The sequence below is a fragment of the Miscanthus floridulus genome, chromosome 14 (assembly GCF_019320115.1).
Source record: "Miscanthus floridulus cultivar M001 chromosome 14, ASM1932011v1, whole genome shotgun sequence".
NCBI lineage: Eukaryota > Viridiplantae > Streptophyta > Magnoliopsida > Poales > Poaceae > Miscanthus > Miscanthus floridulus.
In genome coordinates, this window is record NC_089593.1 from 65,192,131 (window position 1) to 65,211,567 (window position 19,437).

The 19,437-nt window shown below is 43.9% G+C and overlaps 2 long non-coding RNA genes across 3 annotated transcripts; one reads left to right on the forward strand and one right to left on the reverse strand.

The window, feature by feature from the left end:
• The first annotated feature begins 12,923 nt into the window (after positions 1 to 12,923).
• Positions 12,924 to 16,074, forward strand: LOC136502674 (uncharacterized). 2 transcript variants are annotated; one of them, XR_010770660.1, is made up of 4 exons: positions 12,924 to 13,444; positions 13,545 to 13,644; positions 13,797 to 14,704; positions 15,725 to 16,074. It is a non-coding gene; the product is annotated as an uncharacterized lncRNA (long non-coding RNA). The 2 variants fall into 2 exon arrangements; XR_010770659.1 differs by having other exon boundaries at positions 13,545 to 14,704.
• A 1,466-nt stretch (positions 16,075 to 17,540) lies between these two features.
• Positions 17,541 to 18,858, reverse strand: LOC136502675 (uncharacterized). Its single transcript, XR_010770661.1, has 2 exons — positions 18,147 to 18,858; positions 17,541 to 17,869 (listed from the first exon to the last, which is right to left on the reverse strand). It is a non-coding gene; the product is annotated as an uncharacterized lncRNA (long non-coding RNA).
• Positions 18,859 to 19,437: the final 579 nt, after the last annotated feature.

The window sequence follows — 19,437 nt, forward strand, 5'->3', positions numbered from 1 at the left end:
ACTTACTTTCAAAGGGATTACATTCAGTGGCGCTTTGCATTTTCCCATGTGTTACTTCTCAATAAAGGTTTTCCAAACACTGCCCAATAAAAAATTTGCCACGTCATCAGATATAGTTAATCATCATGTTTGTGTGTATATATAGTTGCTAGAGATACCGAAATTACCTCAGGATAATATCTATCATATCTTGATAGTCTTATTGTGGTTTTCTCATCGAGTCATAGATTATCAAGTGACTTTTCACCAGATCGATGTCCATCAATATCCAGTGATTGCTGCATGTGTTTATAGGATATAACGCATACCACTCATTAATTAACTAGAATCAACATATGAGCCATTAAGGATGATCGACATTATTAACACTCACTTGAAGTTGTAGGGGAAGAGTATATCCTTCTTGTGGTGTTGGTTCACTAAGAAGTTCATGAGGTTACTCTCTAACTCAGACTTCCAATTAGGCTTTGGAGTAACTGGGTCATTGAATACTATATGGGGATCAACAAAATAAATTTCATTGCAGCCTTTCTTTCTGCGCTCTGTCATTGTAAATCTGCATATATATAGTACTTGTTAGGATAATTTATATGCATATACACACATATGATGAGTTTAATAATAGATCGAAAGAATTATTACTTACAGGCAATAGCAGCTAATGATAACTTTGTCCAGAGAGGTCAGGTGGCATAGTTGATGAAATTCTGCAAAGTCAACATACATAACATCATCGCCACGGAACCAATGTTCATCTCTAATTCTGACACCAACGTAGAAGTATCCACCGGTAGATGGCTGCATGTACCACTTGTTTAGCAGGTACATTTATGTCCCTAGATCACCTAAGGCTTGAGGGTTGTATAGACTCTGGCCTAGTACAAATTTTTTCTTCCAAATATCAACCTCTGCCGCACTCTCAATGTTTCTATCACCAAACATCTGGTAAAGGTCGAGACCAGTCTCTTCAATAAATTCACCAAGGTGATCCAAATCGACATCCGGAGGTATATTTGCCTGATGCATTAATCCTAAATTCGAACCATATTCATTACCAACAACTAGCGGGGGGACTGATTGGTGCGATTGTGGTCCGAGTTGTGCAACTCCTTTCCCTGCCCGCTTCTTTTTCTGTGCCGCCTCAATTGACTTGGTGAGAGTGCGGTCATAGTCCGTTAACGTTGCTTTGGACGGCTTACGAGATTCCCGCTGTTGTTGCTGGTAGGAAGCCACCTTTTTTCTTAGAATATATGGAGCTACGAAGAAGTACGGTTTCTCCGGGTTTCTCCTTACTTCTTGATCCTTTTTAAGTTTGTCATAGAATCTGGACATATCTTTTTTATATGCATCAGTTACTTCTTCCTTCTCTTCAGATATTATTTTGGGAATAGCCCTTGGTTTCACGGTGGCTTTCTTTGCCGGCGGGGGCTGGTTCTTCGTTTGCGGGGCTGGCCTCTTGCTAGTACTTGGCTTCTTGGTAGGCGGGGGCGGGGGAGGCATTGGAGACCTCCTTGGAGGTGGTGGCAGCGGCGTTGGAGACCTCCTTGGAGGTGGTGGCTGCGGCGTTGGAGACCTCCTTAGAGATGGTATGGATGCAGCCTCGCCTGCCAACACATTGTCATCGTACAGAGCACTATGATGATCTGGCGATTGAACAATTGGACTTAGATTGGGGGAGGATCTGCTACAAAAAAAGGAATGACATATTATTATGAGCAGATTGTTAATTATTTAAGATATAAATTAATGATATAGTGTTTTCATCCGCACCTATGGTGAGGTAGTTCAGGAGGAGGTGGAGGCGACATCCTGGGAATGATGATGTAGCGCTTGCGGCATAGAATGAATGTCTTCTCTGCTTCTCCTAGAGTCTTCTCGCCATCACCTCTAGGAATGTCAAGAGGCAAATCACTAAAACCTTTTTCAGCTTTATCTACCGAGATGGTAGCATATCCTTCTTGGATTATATTCCCATGAATCCTTGGTGTCTTGGTTTGGTCGATAGGATTAACAAGACCGATAGCCACCTTGATTGTGGAATTCCCCTTTGAAATGTGTAGCTCACACAATGTACAAGGTTCAGTGACGTCATCCACAGGGAAGTGTAGTCCAGTGTCCCCTTGATTTGGTATCTCCGTGGAAGCGCAACTGCTTTTCAACTGAGCAGGGGGGCTAATGTTGATTCCTGGCTCTGATGCCTGCTTGCTTGCACTCACTGCTATTTGCACTTGCCTTCTGATTTCCTCCTGCATTCTCGCTTCAAGGTTTTTTTCCCGCTCCTGTGCTTTATGCACCACTTCCTCCAACCTCTAGAGCCGCTGTGCCTCTTCTTTCTTCTTTCTCTGGCAGCTTCTATAGGAAGGTCTGTCCTGAGGGAATCCATGCTCCCACGAGACACTTCCTTTGCCTCTAGTTCGGCCACCGTGTTCAATAGTCCTGATGGCGTATGTTAGTTCATCATTCTCTCTGTTGGGCCTGAACGCACCACTAGCAGTAGCTCTCTAAGCATAAAACAATCTTTCTGCTGCTTCTTGCAGTCTTGCACCATAAACGCACTCCCCTGTCTCCTGGTCCAGTGTTCCCCCATGAGCGAAAAACCAATTCTTTGCACGCTCTCCCCACTTGAGTGATTCTGGTGTGATACCCTTGGCAAGAAGGTCTGCTTCCATTTTGTTCCACTTCTTAATGGTAGTCGGGTAGCCACCTGATCCCAAGTTATGGTGGTATGTCTTCTGTTGGGCATTACGTTGGTTCTTTATCACCTAACTCACACCCTCTTCTGACATCTTGTACTGTACAAACTCATCCCAATAGGGTCTCTGCTTTGAGATCGGGTCTGGGACATTGAAATCTGGTGCTATGTTCTTCTTGACATACGTCGTGTATAGGTATTTCTTCCTAGTCTGAAACTGGGTGGCCATCTTCTTCATTGCCCAATCCCTAACTCGCTCCTTCAATTCATCACCATCTATTATATCATCATAACCATCTGTTTGGAGCGTGAAATATTCCAAGACATCATTTCAAATTAACGTCTTGTCACGATCGGAGACAAAACTGATATGAGGAGCATTGGTCTTCTTCTTCCATTCGCGAGTACTGATCGGGAGCTGGTCCCTTACAAGGTAACCACAGTGGTGCACGGATTTCATTTTATTTGGCCCCCCGGTTCACCTATATCCACATTGAACTCCGAGATGATGAAGCGGCCCTCCAATGGCTTTTTGGGACCTTGAACATTTTTACTCTTCGTTGTAGTTGTTGATGTCGATCCAGAGGGCTACAAAACATAAACATTATTTTTAATGTCATGAGCACACATAAGACATATGATAATATATATAGCTAATAATAAAAAATATATACTTGGCCAATATCTTGTTGCTCATTTTGTTCAAGAGCTAAGTACTGACTCCCGTCATTTGCATCCTCTTGCACGTTATTTTTAGCACCATCATCGCCGACAACTTGAGTGCCAGTGTTGATCAAATTCATCATCAACTCCTCCTCGTCCATGTTTCTCGGGTTGGCCATCTAGCTTCAAAAAATAAAACAATATATAGTACGTCAAATCTTTGCTTACATGCGTAAAATCTATGAACAATATGCATTATTAAATCTTGCTCCTCGATCACGGACGCAATTCGCCACACTAGGGCGAATTGCGTCGGTACTAGGGCGAATTAGGGCTATACATAAACGGCCGAGGGCGAATTGCGTCGGTGACTAGGGTGAACCACGTCGGTGACATCAACAACGTGGTTCGCCCTAGTCACCGACGCAATTTGCCCTAGTGTGATTGTTTAGCGTTAACGATAACGATAATACGAATGTTGATCGACTAGGCCGTGAGAGAGGGCGGTGTGACGAGAGTGGCGGTGCTCCGCTCCGCCGTATATATGTTTGTACACATGGGTGAATGAGGGCGGCGGTGCTCCGCCGTATAAACCCTAAACCCTAGGGCGAACGAGGGCGGCGGTGCTCCGCCATATAAACCCTAAACCCTAGGGCGAACGAGGGCGGCGATGCTCCGCCGTATACATAGAAACGCATGGGTGAACGAGGGCGGCGGTGCTCCGCGACGTATATATACATGCATATGAATACAAATGATGAAAACATATGGATCACGATCGAGGACAAGGACGTACGGCAAGACGAGCTAGGGGCGGGCAGCAGTTGGCGCCGTGAGGTCGTCGGCGCGCGGTGGAGGTCCGACGACAAGGGCAGTGGTCGGTGCGGTCGGCGTAGAGGTGGAGGGCGTCGTGGGGACCAAGGTCGGCGGCGATGTTGGGGCCTTGATATCCCTTCTATTGTGGTCTCTACTCCTAGCAACTCCAATAGTTCTACATTAGAATGGAATACATGAGATTAGCGCACATTTTTCATGTGGACATCCTTTCATACATGTGAACAAAAAATTCATATGTGAAGAAGTCAATCAAAAAACATTCTTAATTTAGCATTCTCCATATACAGTGCACCGAGTACTTGACTTGTCAATAAGCATGTCCACATGTATATCTGTGATCAAAAGGAGTATATTATATATCATGCATGCATGTCCACATGTTTTTTTTCTTTTTGCAAAACACAGTACAAACGTCAATATATAGCATTGCAAACTCTACTTTGAAAAGCAATTCAATTGCCTTGATTTACTATTTGAGAACATTTTATGAACAACCGTCAAAGTAAAATGCATAATAAGATGACATGAAAATAGGCATACAATTTTGGGATGGCCGGTCCAGTCAAGGTATAATGCATAATAAAACGCCACAAAATGGCTAGGCAATTTCTCAAGTACATGTTTTGCAAAAAAATAAAAAAAATTGCACAACATCACTGTCAATCCTCTACTCATTTTCCTCTGCTCTCCTTCAGCTCACACGCCACCGTGTGTCGGCCATCCCCCCATTCCCGGCCACGAAACTCCATAGCCACGAGCAAGCCACGGCACCACGCCATCATCCTCGCCACGGCCATGCGACCCCACCATGCCCATACTGCGACTGGCCGCTGAATGGCGAAACCCTAGGCACTAGGAGAGAGAAAGCCAAGAGAACTCACCTCACGAATGCGGAGGTAGATCGATGGGGTCGCGGCGGCAGCGGCGCAGCGAACGCGCGCGTGAGGACCGCGGACGCGCGCGAGACGGTGGCGACGACCGGCGTCGGGTGGGGTGGCAGCTGCGTCCTCGGTGTGGCGGGCCGGGTGGCATGGGCGCAGCGGGGGAGAGGAATCGGCGATGGCGCGTGCGGCGGCGAAGATCGACAACGCAAGGAAGAAGATGGGGCGATGAGGGGTTTGGGCACTGGCATATATATGCCACACCCCTTTACTCCCGGTGCCAGCCCCCCACCAAGAGTAAAGGTCCTTTACTCCGGGTGCGTGTTACCAACCGGGAGTAAAGGTATCTTTACTCCCGGTTGGTAACACGCACCAGGAGCAAAGGTTTACCTTTACTCCTGGTTGGTAATACGCACCGGGAGTAAAGATTTTTTTGGCGGGCCACGAAACTGCAGCCCACCTTTACTCCCGGGTGGGCTTCCCACCTGGGAGTAAAGGTGGGCTGCAGTTTTGTTACCCGCCTGTTTTGAGCAAATTTTTTAATAGAAATGCAATAGTCTTGTTAAATACATTGTAAATTAAATAAAAGGCATAAAATTATTTTGTTAAAAATATGAATTTTCTTTTTCTTTATTGCACATAGGAAAAATCTATAACCTAACTTTTTTTATTTTTTGTTATAATTATAAAACATAATGTAACTAATATTTATTATTTTGTTAATGCAAAAATGTAGTGTTTAATTAAAATTATTAAAACTATTGGTTTTGGACAGAAAATTTGTTTTCACATCATTTTAACGTTAATATTTTAATTTTTCATCACTCAATATCCTAATTTAACTTTTCGAGAGAGAAATCCCACCAAATCAAACATTGATTTAATTTGAAACACGACATAATAAACATCTGAATTTACAATTATTACATAATATCTCAAACACACACTACATTAAATCACTATATCATCAAGTGGGCACAGCAGTGAACTTATTCTTTACGTATGTCCCTTGGTTATGATCGCGTCATAACCATGGAGTGTCCTCATCATTTACCAAGATGCTAGGGTCTTTGTTCACTTTGAAGGGTAGAATTCGATCATCCTTTTCATAATCTTCTGACATGTCCGACTTGTCCTCAATTCCCACGATGACTCTTTTCCCTGAAAGAACTATGTGGCGCTTTAGCTCTTTGGTTGAGTCATTATCGTTTTTCCCTCTTTTTGGTTTGGTAGACATATCATTGACATAGAACACCTGATTCACATCCTTGGCAAGGACGAATGGTTCGTCTTTGTACCCAATATTACTAAGGTCTAATGTTGTCATTCCATACTCGTTGTCTACTGTTACCCTGCCTCCGGTCACCTTGACCCATTGGCACTTGAACAATGGGATCTTCAAAGTAGGTGCATATTCTAGTTCCCATATTTCATCTATACGGCCATAATATGTCTGCTTATTCCCATTTGGGTCTGTGGCATCTATGCGGACACCACTGTTTTGGTTGGTACTCCTTTTATCTTGGGCTACTGTGTAGAATATGTTCCTATTTATCTCCTACCCTTTGTATGTGATGATATACCATGATGGTTGCATAGCCAATAAATACAGTTGCTCATGGATGCTCTCAACACCTTGACATTTTTTTCGCAACCAACCGCCGAAAGTTTCCATGTGCTTACGCGTAATCCAAGCTTTAGTCTTCCCTAAAAACTCGGATCGTAAGAGATCCTTGTGTGTCTCAATATACGAATCTACCAAAGAGGAGTTCTGTAGAACTATGTAGTGCGCTTTATTGAAATAATCATCCTCAGTACCAATATATGTTTTCCTCCCTAGTGTCCCCTTTCTGCTTAGTCTCCCCTCATGTCTCGATTTAGGAACACCAATCGAGTCAAGGTCGGGAATAAAGTCAACACAGAACTCAATGACCTCTTCTATTCCATAGCCCTTGGCGATGCTTCCTTCTGGGCGAGCACGGTTGTGAACATATTTCTTCAGGACTCCCATGAATCTCTCTAAGAAGAACATGTTGTGTAGGAACATAGGACCGAGAATGAAAATCTCCTTGACTAGGTGAACTAGGAGGTGTGTCATGATATCAAAGAAGGAAGGAGGGAACACCAACTCAAAGCTGACGAGACATTGAACCACATCATTCTGTAGTTTAGCTAGATCAGTTGGATCAATTGCCTTCTGAGAAATTGCATTGAGGAATGCACATAGCTTCATGGTGGCTAGACGTACATTTGGAGGTAGAATTCCTCTTAATGCAACTGGAAGTAATTGCGTCATGAGAACGTGACAGTCATGGGACTTTAAGTTATAGAATTTCTTCTTTGGCACATTTGTAATACCCTTTATATTCGAGGATAATCCAGATGGTACCTTGATGTTGTTTAAGCATTCAAACATGATTTTCTTCTCCTCTTTGCTTAGAGTGTAGCTAGCAGGACGTAAGTAATGGCATCCATCATCTGTCTTCTCTAGATGTAGGTTGTCTCTTTCTCTCAAACAACGCAGGTCCTGTCGTGCTTCAAATGTGTCCTTAGGCTTTCCATACACACCCATAAAGCCTAGCAGGTTCACATAAAGATTCTTCATCAGGTGCATCACGTCGATCGAGCTGTGGGCCTCTAGGACTTGCCAATAGGGTAGGTCCCAAAATATGGACTTCTTCCACATGGGTGCGTGACCGTTAGCGTCGTTCGGAACAGGTTGGCTGCCATGTCCTTTTCAAAGGCGACTTTCACATCATTGACCATATCGAGTACATCCTCACCGGTTTGGTTGCGAGGCTTGGTCAGGTGGTCTGCCTTCCCTTTAAAATGCTTGCCTTTCTTTCTTACGGGGTGATTTGCAGGAAGAAATCGACGATGGCCAAGGTACACGACCTTTCGACATTTTTTCAAGAATACACCTCTAATATCACCGAAGCAGTGTGTGCATGCATTATATCCCTTGTTTGACTGTCCTGAAAGATTACTTAGAGCAGGCCAATCATTGATTGTTACGAACAACAATGCTCGCAGATCAAAGTGTTCCTGTTTGTATTCATCCCACACACGTACACCTTCTTTATTCCACAAAATGAGAAGTTCATCAATAAGTGGTCTCAGGTACACATCGATGTCATTACCAGGTTGCTTCGGGCCTTGGATGAGCACATGCATCATAATGAACTTCCGCTTCATGCATAACCAAGGAGGAAGGTTGTAGATACTTAGAGTAACAGGCCAAGTGCTATGACTACTGTTCTGCTCTCCAAAAGGATTGATACCATCTATACTTAAAGCAAACCTTAAGTTTCTTGCGTCATTTGCAAACTCCGGGAATTCTCTGTCGATTGCTCTCCACTGGGACCCATCAGCAGGGTGTCTCAACATATTGACAACCTTACGGTCTTCTTTGTGCCATCACAACAATTTTGCATGTTCTTTGTTTCTGAACAGACATTTCAAGCGTGGTATTATAGGAGCATACCACATAACCTTGGCAGGGATTTTCTTCTGTGGACGTTCACCCTCAACATCACCAGAGTCATCTCACCTGATCTTATACCATGATGCATGGCATACCGGGTATGCATTCAATTTCTTGTACTCTTTGCCACGGTAGAGGATGCAGTCATTAGGACATGCATGTATCTTCTCGATTTCTAGCCCCATAGGACAGACAACTTGTTTTGCTTTGTAGGTAGTGGCGGGCAATTCATTGTCCTTCGGAAGCATCTTCTTTTGGATTTTTAGTAACTCTCCAAATTCCTTGTCAGATACACCATTCTTTGCCTTCCATTGCAGCAATTCTAGTGTGGTTCCCAACTTTTTCTGCCCTGCATCACAAGTTGGGTACAACAATTTCTTGTGATCCTCTAGCATCCGCTCGAACTTGATCTTCTCCTTTTCACTTTCACATTCTCTTTGTGCGTCACGAATGACCTGACAAAGATCATCAGCAGGCTCATCTTCTACGGCTACCTCTTCTTCAGCTTCTCCCATTGCAGTATCATTGAAGCACGCACCATCGGGAATAATATCATTGTCGTCCCATTGTTCTTCTTCACCTTCTTTCATTACAACGCCAGTTTCTCCGTGCTTCGTCCAACAAATATAGTTTGGCATGAAACCCGACTTGAACAAGTGTGAATGAAGAGTCCTTAAGCAAGGATATTCCACCGTATTCTTACATATGGCACATGGGCAGCACATGAAATCGTCGCGTTTGTTTGCCTCGGCCGCACGTAACAAAGAATGCACGTCGTCAATGAACTCTTGGGAGCGGCGATCAGCATTGTACATCCAATGCTGGCTCATCTGCATTACATGACATAAATACCATATTAAAACCTAGATCATGATTAATTATTTATACAACATGCGTGCCACCACAAAAGGTACAAATTTATGAAAGCATCGCTACAATGTAGACAATCCCAACTACCACTAAAAGAACTAAAGCTAAAATACATTTTAGGAGCACAAGGATTTCGCGACCAATCTCAACTAAAACAGACAGATCCCCCGATTGTGCAACATCTTTGGGCTTCTTTGGCTGGATCACTGTCTCATTAGCCGCCGTATCTGCCTGTTGTGCAAGATATTTTTGCACGAGTTCAACATACTCTTCCTCCCAGTAGAAGCATGAACATCATCCACTGCCATCCCACTAAAATTAAAACAAAAAATTAGAACTTTAATCACAACCATCATGAAAATAGGTATAAACTAACCATAATCATAAAATACGATAAAATAACTCACATTGCGATCCGGACACTTGTAGAAGATACGACCCTTGTTGGGACCCTCCTTCTTCACTCGGTACTCCATCACAATCTTCGTCTCATCACGACACTTGCCACATGGAATGAGAGGGAGGCCCGGCCTAAGTCGCTTTGGAAACCCATGAGAGGCCAAGTACCCGGAAGCAGTTGCCATCTACTCTCTATACTCATTTTTAATACACTATAAATTTCTCATTTTATAAACAAATAAAATTAAGAAACTATAAAATTATCTATATCTCTAAACAATGAAGTGTGCTATGCATGCTAGAAATAAAAAGTGAATACTAATTTTAAATACCTACTTTAACCTTTCTTCATCCAAATATGCAAACTATAAGTTATTTTGAGCTTAAATTGTTTACAAATAAAAAAAACACCATAAAAACAATATATATAGTGAACAATATGAGATAAGCCAATGATGAAAAATGAGAGTATGAGATTGGTAACCTTTACAACTGAAGAATCGACGGAGGAATCGAAGAAATCGACGGAGGAATCGAAGAATGGATGGAGGAACAATGGAGGGAGGAAGCAAGAACACTAGTGCAGTGAGCTTCAAAATGTGCTGAGCTCGGGCTCGGGGAGGAAGAAGGAGATGGCCGGGATATAAAGGGGGGACCTTTAGTCCCGGTTGGTGGCTCCAACCGGGACTAAAGGTAACTTTCCAACCCCCGGCGCAGCCACGGCCTGGGAGTAGACCTTTACTCCCGGTTGGAGCAACCAACCGGGAGTAAAAGTATACCTTTAGTCCCGGTTGGTGGTTCCAACCGGGACTAAAGGTCCCTGTCACCTCTGTCTGGCGCAGTAGCCGTTGGGCAGGGACCTTTAGTCCCGGTTGGAGCCACCAACCGGGACTAAAGGTCTCTCTAGTCCCGGGCGCAAAAAATACCGGGACTAAAGCCAAATTTCGAAGTAGATCAAAAGTCGTTTCTCTACTCGTGCAGTGAGCTTAGTTTATTTAATCTCCATGTACTACTAATGGATCAGAGAATTTATGGTAAAAAAAAGGTTCATTTTTATTTATCTATTGCAAAGAAATGTTTTCGCATGTAACTTGTTTCGAGATAGAAATATCTAGGTTGAAATTGCCCTTCAAGATAATTGTATGACATGTCAAGATTATTCAGGAAATCGCCTCTTTCCATTGTATTTCTATCTCCTTAATGAGACATGTAGTTCTGTGTAATTTGTTAATGAAATGACATGTAGTTCTGTGTAGTTTGAGAACGAATTGCAGGCTTGTGGTTGTGACTCGGCTCGTGAGTCATGAATTGTCACGGAAGCCGCTTCTTCCGCTGACCGAGAGGAGGATAACCAGGTTTGGAATTTCTGTGATTTTCAGGCCTATTTATAAGTGACTAGCAAATATATCCGTGCGTTGCAACGGAACTCAATAGTATTGGAATCTGACTTTGTATCATCACTAGACGCGAGTTGTTGTAACTCCCGTATGAGCGTGGGTCATGATCCGGATTACATACGAGATACGTAGGGCGTGACCCAATACATATTAGAATCGGACTCCGTATTCATCATCGCTAGACGCGAGTTGTCATAACTCGTATGAATATGAGTCATGAGTCCGGGTCACGTACAAGACACGGAGGGCGTGAGTGCAGTTTGGGAAGTAAAAAGAGCGGTGCGGAAAAACCTCTCCACTGTCAGGGTAATTAGAGGAAGGTGGACAAAAAAATAAGTGGAGAAAAATTTACCTCTTTAATATTAGGTATATAGATGGCAAATATGCTCGTGTCTTGCAATAAGAGAAAAAAAAGCTATCAAAAGTTCGTACTATCCATCTGTTTGATAGTTTTATTTTAAACTAATATAATATGTATAGTTATAGTTCCGTGATATTAGCCGACATTATTAGAGAAAAAGAAATTAACTCAAATCCTTATCTACTCGATTCCCATATCCCATCCCTTCATTTTCACGGACGCACAACATGGCAAGCGCGCACACGCGCAGATGCCCCCAACGCGTCGGGATGACGATTGATGCCCCGTCGTCAGACCGCGCCGAGGACTCTGCCGGTGGCCACCGAACTAGGGCAGGAATGGCTGCAGCAGGAGTATTCCTGAAAAATTCAGTCGTGAGGGGGCTCAGCCTGCATTCCACCATGATCCGCTGCTGTAGCGCCTACATGGGAGCAGGTGTGCCGCCAATTGCGCCTGCGTTACGGGGCCACGGGGGTTGATGACCGCGGAGCCTGGACGCTCGATTGGTCTTGGTACCACACTGCTTCGAGCCGCCGACCAATGCCTACACGACCAACGCCGCCACACCGGTGTCCCCTCCTTACATGCAGCCGGTCTTCCCAGTTCCCATCCAGTGAAACACCCGCTGTATGCCTCCTTGACTACCTCGATGAAGCGCTTCTTGCCGAGCGCATGGGCTTCTTGCCGGCTACGGCGAGGAGAAGCTCGACGTTGACCACCAGAAGTAAACAGGGCTATGTCTCTTCCCCATTGTCATCCTCTCCCTCGACAATGACATATATGCGGTTCAGGTGCTCGGTCTCCCGATGGGGACTGTGTAGGAGGCAGACAGCCGGTGTCGGTGTGGAAGATGATACGGTCTCCTGATTGCCTACTGCGACGGACAACAGTTGTTGTATCGGACGAGATGAATGCGTGAGGCTAGACCAAAAAGTATGGCAAAAATTTTGGCTCTTTAATATTACGAGTATACCCGTGCGTTCACCGTACCACAGCCAACAATTAGCGTCGGACAACAGTCGCTAAAACATAGCATTAACAACCAACAATCGGTCACTACAAATTTGTAACGGAGGATCGGTCGCTATTTTTCGTTGTACCGATCGATAATCGGTTATTGTATATATTCCGAAATTTACTCGGACAATCGGTCACTAAAAATGCATATTAAGGTCCAACGATTGGTCGTTGTAGCCTAGTTTCATTTTAACGCGTCGGCCTAGCCCACTCGCGTGCGGTGAAATTTGCGTGGCCCACCCGTCTTAGTGTCACTCAAAACCCTAACTCCACCGCCAAACCACCCCCATCAGCCGCCATCTCATAAGCTAAAAAAAAAAAAAAAAAAATCAGCCGCCATCTCACGACTCTCACACCTCACGGACAGCACCAGCGCCGCTCATCACGGACTCACCCAGCAGTCAGCACGGTCGCACCTGCTCACCCGCTCCTCTCCGGATCTCCACCACCGACGCGAGCTCGTTGCGGCCGCCGTCCCCGCCGCCACGGCCGTCCTCGCCACCGCAACCGCCGCGGCCTCCGTCCCCGCCGCGCGGCCGTCCTCGCCTGTTCAGGCTTTTCGTGCTCCAACTCTCCCAAATCGCGAAACCCTAGACGACGGCGGCTGCTGCGGCGAGGCGCGAGGGGGGCGGCGGCCAGGCGCGCGGGGGGCGGCAGCTGCGGCGGCCAGGCGGGTGGACGCGTGCCGCGCGGGTCCGTGGCAGCCAGTCCAGCCTGCGGTGTCCCGGCCAGCCGGCCCCTGTGGGCAGCCCCGCTCGCCGCCCGGTGAACCGACCAGGCAGCCACCGGCCCGGCCGCCCCGGCACCTGGCGCTCCCCACTCTGCAGGTGGCAGCAGCGGCAGGTGAGATCCAGCGGAACTCTAGATTCCTACTCCATCCTGCTACTTGCTACTCCATTGAATCCCAACTCAGTGTTCTGAACTTTGATGCTTGGGGTTTCAGAGTTCTGTTGGCATGGCGTGGTGCTTGCCACCTTGGATGGAGGACAAATGGACAATGCCAGTGATTTTTGAGTCTCTTATATCAGCTCTTAGTGTTACGGGTAACAAACATTTGTTGAGGAAAATGTAGTAGACTGCACAGATTTGTTGAGGATACAACTAACAAGTTTATTTGTGTGCTTGTTTTCCAATAAGCTATGCACATATTTGTTTGAGGATACAACTGACAAGTTTGTGTTCGCGTGTTTTCCAGGATACAACCTAATTAGAGTCTATACAAGCAGTCAAAATTTAGGTTAGGCACTTCTATTAGAAGGTTCGGTCATTTTTCAGCTTTGCAATGCAGTTAGTAAGACATGCCAATATTGCTTCTCAGTACCATAAGCATGATTGGGTAACTCATTCTTTGTGCACAAGGACTATATTTTAGGTTCAGAACTATTAATTAGTACAGAGGCTAGCTACCGCAATGTTACGTCCTAAAATCATTCATCTTGCAACTTTTAGATTAAGCATGGTTTGTTCAGATTGAGATATAGAGGACAGACTGTCGATCACATAAAAAAAATTAGGATTTTACCATGGTTGAGATCTTGCTTGATGATCTGAGTAAAATGTGAATGCACAGTAGCTTTTGATTGCCAACATTCTTTTTAGTTACTCGTCTAGATTTGTTGCTTTTAGAGGTTGAAAGAAAAAAAAATTGTGCTGCTCGATAGGTCACAGAATACATGTTCTTTATCGATTGTTATCTTTTTCTTATTTCTAAAAGCCAATTGAATTCTTGGTTCAGTGTTATCTGGTATATGTATATTATGAAATAGGAGCTTGCAAACGCATGTGATTTAGTAATGAAGCATATTGCAAATTCATTATCAGTTTTTCTGCAAAAATGAAAAGCATACTAATACTAACATTTGAAAAGTCTGAGTTGGTACTCTATATCTTCACTTCTGAGAAGTTCTATGTCTGAAATTCTCTACATTATCCAACATTGTGTTGGTACATGCCTGATGCCTTAAAATATATGTATGACATGTTGAAGCAAATATCTGATCTAATAAATTTAATTTAATTTCAGTGCAGCTCCCTAGTGACAGATTTAACACTGAAAAATGGCCCCATGAAATTGTTTAAAGAGGAGCAGGAGCCAGCTTTGAGGTCAGTTCTCGTGATGACTCTATCTCCTAGTCAATTCATTTTCTCTGAGGCAAGTTCTAAATTTCTGGGAGCTGTTCTAGCATTATGCAAGGAATAAATGAATATGCTCATGTAATGTTCCCTGAAATCTTACGACATCTTTTGACTGTGTCAAAATCATGACCAACCTCATGATGCCACTTGAGATCACTTCACTTGATGCTTCAGAAAGAGTAACCTAGATGGCACTCATGTCCCATATATGATCTTACTACAACAATCGAACCATCTAAATATTCATTCTCATGAGTACACTATTTCATCTATTCTAAACTGTGAGCCAACATGTTGACTACTCTTTATTTTGCCCAACTGCACTGTTGCTACAGTTATAATATTGGTTATTTGCATTCTAAATTTCTGATGCAACTTTGAAGGGTTGTAGTTCCACTTGTCAGCACTACATGTTCTTTTTTCAAATTGAATCAAGCCTGCAAATCATGTTGTCTGCATATTTAGACTTTATTTGTCAAGTAACTGGACATCTTGTCATGTCTGTAGAAAACATACATGTCTAAAACAAATTGTGGTTTTATGTTTAGGTTTGCTCTTTGAGCAGAAGCAATCTACGCTAGCCATTGTTGAGGACTGCTGCTATAAAATTATTGGACCCTAAAACAATCTATGATATAATCTGTACTCTATTTTGTTAATATTTCTTATGCTATTCAGTTTGGCTGAACTAAGCATCTGTAGCCTATATCTACTATTGTCCATACATGATACTTTTGCTACTAGCTTATGTTAAGCTTCATTTCTTTTAATCTGTGTAAGAAAAGACAGTAGCCTTAGGTCAAGTTTTGATAAACATCAGAATCTATGGTTCTTTCTCCCATGTGGCTTTAAAAAAAATGTTTTGTCGATTGAAAAAAAAAACATGTGTGGTAGGTGGAGGAGTGATCTATTCTTACTGCACCTACCTACTTATTTGACCCTAGCTGAAAACCAGAATACTTAGATGTGATTGCATGTGGATTTCAGGCATGTAGTTCTGGGAGGTGCTAGTAAGCAGCATGCTTGATGGTGTCAACAAGTGATTCAGAGTTCTCATGGAAGATGGACTAAAAGGTGTGGAGCCCTCAGATGTGTTCCTGGTGTGTAGTTTTTGGATTGCTTTGGGTTGATATGGTACATAGGCTTGGCCTTCTGTATAGTGAACTCTTTAGAAGTTCATGGGCTGTGTGCCTATGTAATAGGTGACTTGTTGTAGATAACTCTTAGAAGTTCATGGGCTGTATGCCTATGTGGTAGATGACTTGTTGTAGAATTTATTTAAAGTACAATTGTACAAATGTTGACTCCAGTGAAATATATGAGATGTGTTTATATAATTATGTGGTTGATGTGTACTGTGAACTTGTATTGATTTTAAACAAGCCTAAAATCACTAGTAGACAGGTGAGTTTCAATCCCGGTTGGGAAAACCCCTTTAGTCCCGGTTTCCCAACCGGGATTGTGGATCCAGGACTAAAGGTCCTGGCTTTTAGTCCTGGGACACATAACCGGGACTAAAGCCCATCTTGAAACTAAAAAAATAGTTTAAATCCCGAGAGGCCACTCTTGCGGTGCGTGAGATTCAAACCCAAGAGCCCTTGCCTCGCGTGTTGCTTCTCTACCAACTCAACTCCACACCATACCCTACCAACTCAACTCCACACCATATCTGACAAAGTCCTGGGCGCTATTCTTTTGAATTCACCCGTGGGGGACCTTTAGTCTTGGGTGGAAGACCTTTAATCCGGGTTTGTGACACTAACCGGGACTAAAGGGTTAATCCCGGTTAGTGTTACCAACTGGGATTAATGGTTGGATGACCTTTAGTCCGGGTTGGTAACACCAATCGGGATTGAAAGGCAACCTTTAGTCCCGGTTGGAACCACAGACCGGGACTAAAGGTCCCTACTGCAAAAGCCTGCTGCACTATCTGTTGAACATGGGATTCTAGTCCCGGTTGATAGTTCCAACCAGGACTAAATCTCTTATTAGTCCTAGGCCAAATTCCGAGCGAGACTAAAAGCCAAGATCGAATGTATGTTCTCTACTAGTGAATTATATGGTTTAATGTGAAATTAATTATTTGATCATATCAGTTCATAGCGACTGATTGTTGGTTGCTAAAAAGTTTGATATCCTCAAACCATCAGTCGCTAAAACATGTAACAGATCATCGGTCGGTATAAATATTAGTGTCCAACTATCGGTCGCTATAAACCATGTCGGTCGCTAGACTTATAGCGGCGCCACTTACAGTGACTTATACATCGACCGATTTGAAGTCGCTATAGATTGGTTGTGGTATAGTGGTTGCAACGGGATTTATATCTTGTATCATTTGTTCCGATACACTTTAGAATCAGACTCCGTACGTTGGTTGGACATATACTGTCTAACTCACATGAGTACGGCTCATGAGTTCGAGAGAATTAAGTAATTAGAATTTTAATCTTTTACCCAAGAACGACAGAACGACTTATAATTTACAACGGAGAGATTATTAACATATTATTTTAATCATCAATCCTTGATAAATCAATGCTAGCTATTTCAATTTTCAACGTGGTCCACTCTGTTTGAAAAAAAACAGAGAGAGAAAGATATGAGAGAGAATTCCCCACTCTACCTCGTACTTATATGAAAAATTACAATAAAATAGAATATAAGTGCATATGAATTAATAAATAATTAGGCGTAAGAGATGTTTGTGCAACTTACAAATTATGCATATTTATACATAAAAATATGTTGTTTGTTGCAAATCGCAGTATCTCCAATAGCAGTAATAAATACAATCTTCATCAAAAGAAAATGAAAATTAAATACAATATATATATTTGAAACAAACGTATATTTCCCTACCAACAAAAAACAATGCTTAGCCAAGAACTGCATGCACAGAATGTTTTTTTTTAAACATGACAAGAATGATCAGTTGGGCTCAAAACGGTGAGGCAACACCTTTGACCTCAGGGTTGGTATGCAGCTCTCAATCCCCAGCGGTTCCATCTCCGTCGAAGCCCAGCCACTGTCACAGCAAGTGAACCGGACACTCCATCTCCATGGATGCCTGCTCTCTCGTTCGCTGCAGCGGCGGATCCTAGGAGGGACTGAAGAAAGAGCACAAAACACCTAGATCGATATATATAAGTTTATTATATCCCATACAAGATTAATGTATAGTAATTTAAAGCGGTGTTATATGAAAACATACAACGATTTGAGAGGCGAATTTTATTTTTTATTTTTAAAAATTTGAGTTCATCACAAATGACAAATCTCAATTGGAAATTTCTGTGACTCCAGGGTAACATGGACTAAATTTCGCATGATAAAAAATTGCATGAAAACACTATCAGGTATGAACATATATGGACTAAGATAACAATCAGGATAACAATATCCAAACCTCAGGTGCAGCACGAACAGCTTCAAGTCACCGACCCATAGTGATCTTTGTCATTTGTCTGCCCAATGGCCGTGGGGGCCGTAGAGCTCATCCCAAATCCCCAATTGAAGATATCAATAGTTTAGTCAAAATCCTTAAGCATTCAATCACTAATTTGACATAAAAGATGAAATCGATAGCATTTATTTTAAGATCAAACTGATATCAATAGTTTAGTCAAAATCCTTAAGCATCCAATCACTAATTTCACAGAACAGATGAAATCGATAGCATTTATTTTAAGATCAAACTGCAAGCATTATAATAACTAACATCCTTAAATCAAATAAGGCTGCTGTGGGTTTATACTGAAGAATTAAAATGTTAATAAAAAAGTTGCTAAACACAAGAGAATGACCTTTAAGCCGTACTGGTGAACTGGGGATGCAGCTGGCCGGCCCGTGTGACACGCCGCCTTCGTCTGGTGGCCGGTGCCCTGCTGCTACGCCACGCCGGACGGAGGCCAGCTGGCTGCCGCTGCTCCGCACCTCCGTCCGTACGCCGGTCCGCAGCAGCTCGCAACCCCGCTCCGCTAGTCCACCAGGTCTGCGCCGCCGCCTGCGCTAGCAGCTGGGTGCCTCGGTCGGGACTCGGGAATTGGCTGGCCAGCAGGGAGCACGTCAGCTGTGGGCTACTCGCCAGAATAGAAGCCTCGTTGATTTCGCATGGGCCTCTTTATCCTGCAGGCCCATCTTACTCCACGACTGTTCTCGGCCGTTGGATCATACCGGACGTTTCAGATTCGTCGAGGCAGGAACAAAGTAGCAGCAGCCGGCCTAACCCAAACCCTACCTCATTCTCTCTCAGTCTCTCTTCCCTGCGCTTTTCTCACGAGCAGCTGCTAGGAGCCGACGGCGGCGCTCTGGCCGTTGCTTGGCTACGGCTACGGGAGGAGAAGGTGGCGCCGGCGTGGGCCCACTCGCCGGAGCGCGCGCGCGGCCGAGGCTGCACGCGGCGCCGTTGAGCGGCTCCCCGCCGGCAACCTGGAGACGGCGAGCGCAGAGGCGGCAGCGCGGGCGGCCTGGAGGCGCGATCGCATCTGATGTCGTCCTTGATTCTCTCTGATTTTCCTGGATTCGATTCTTTCTCTGATTTTCTCTTCGATCGATTCGTGTATGGATGGTGAAGGAATCGATTTTTTTGTTGATTTTTGGTTATTGCTATGGACGTCGGCGGAAGAAATATCATATATAAGTTGTCTTTTCAGAGTTAGTCTGATTTGGGTTTGGATTTGGATTTGGATCGATGTGGT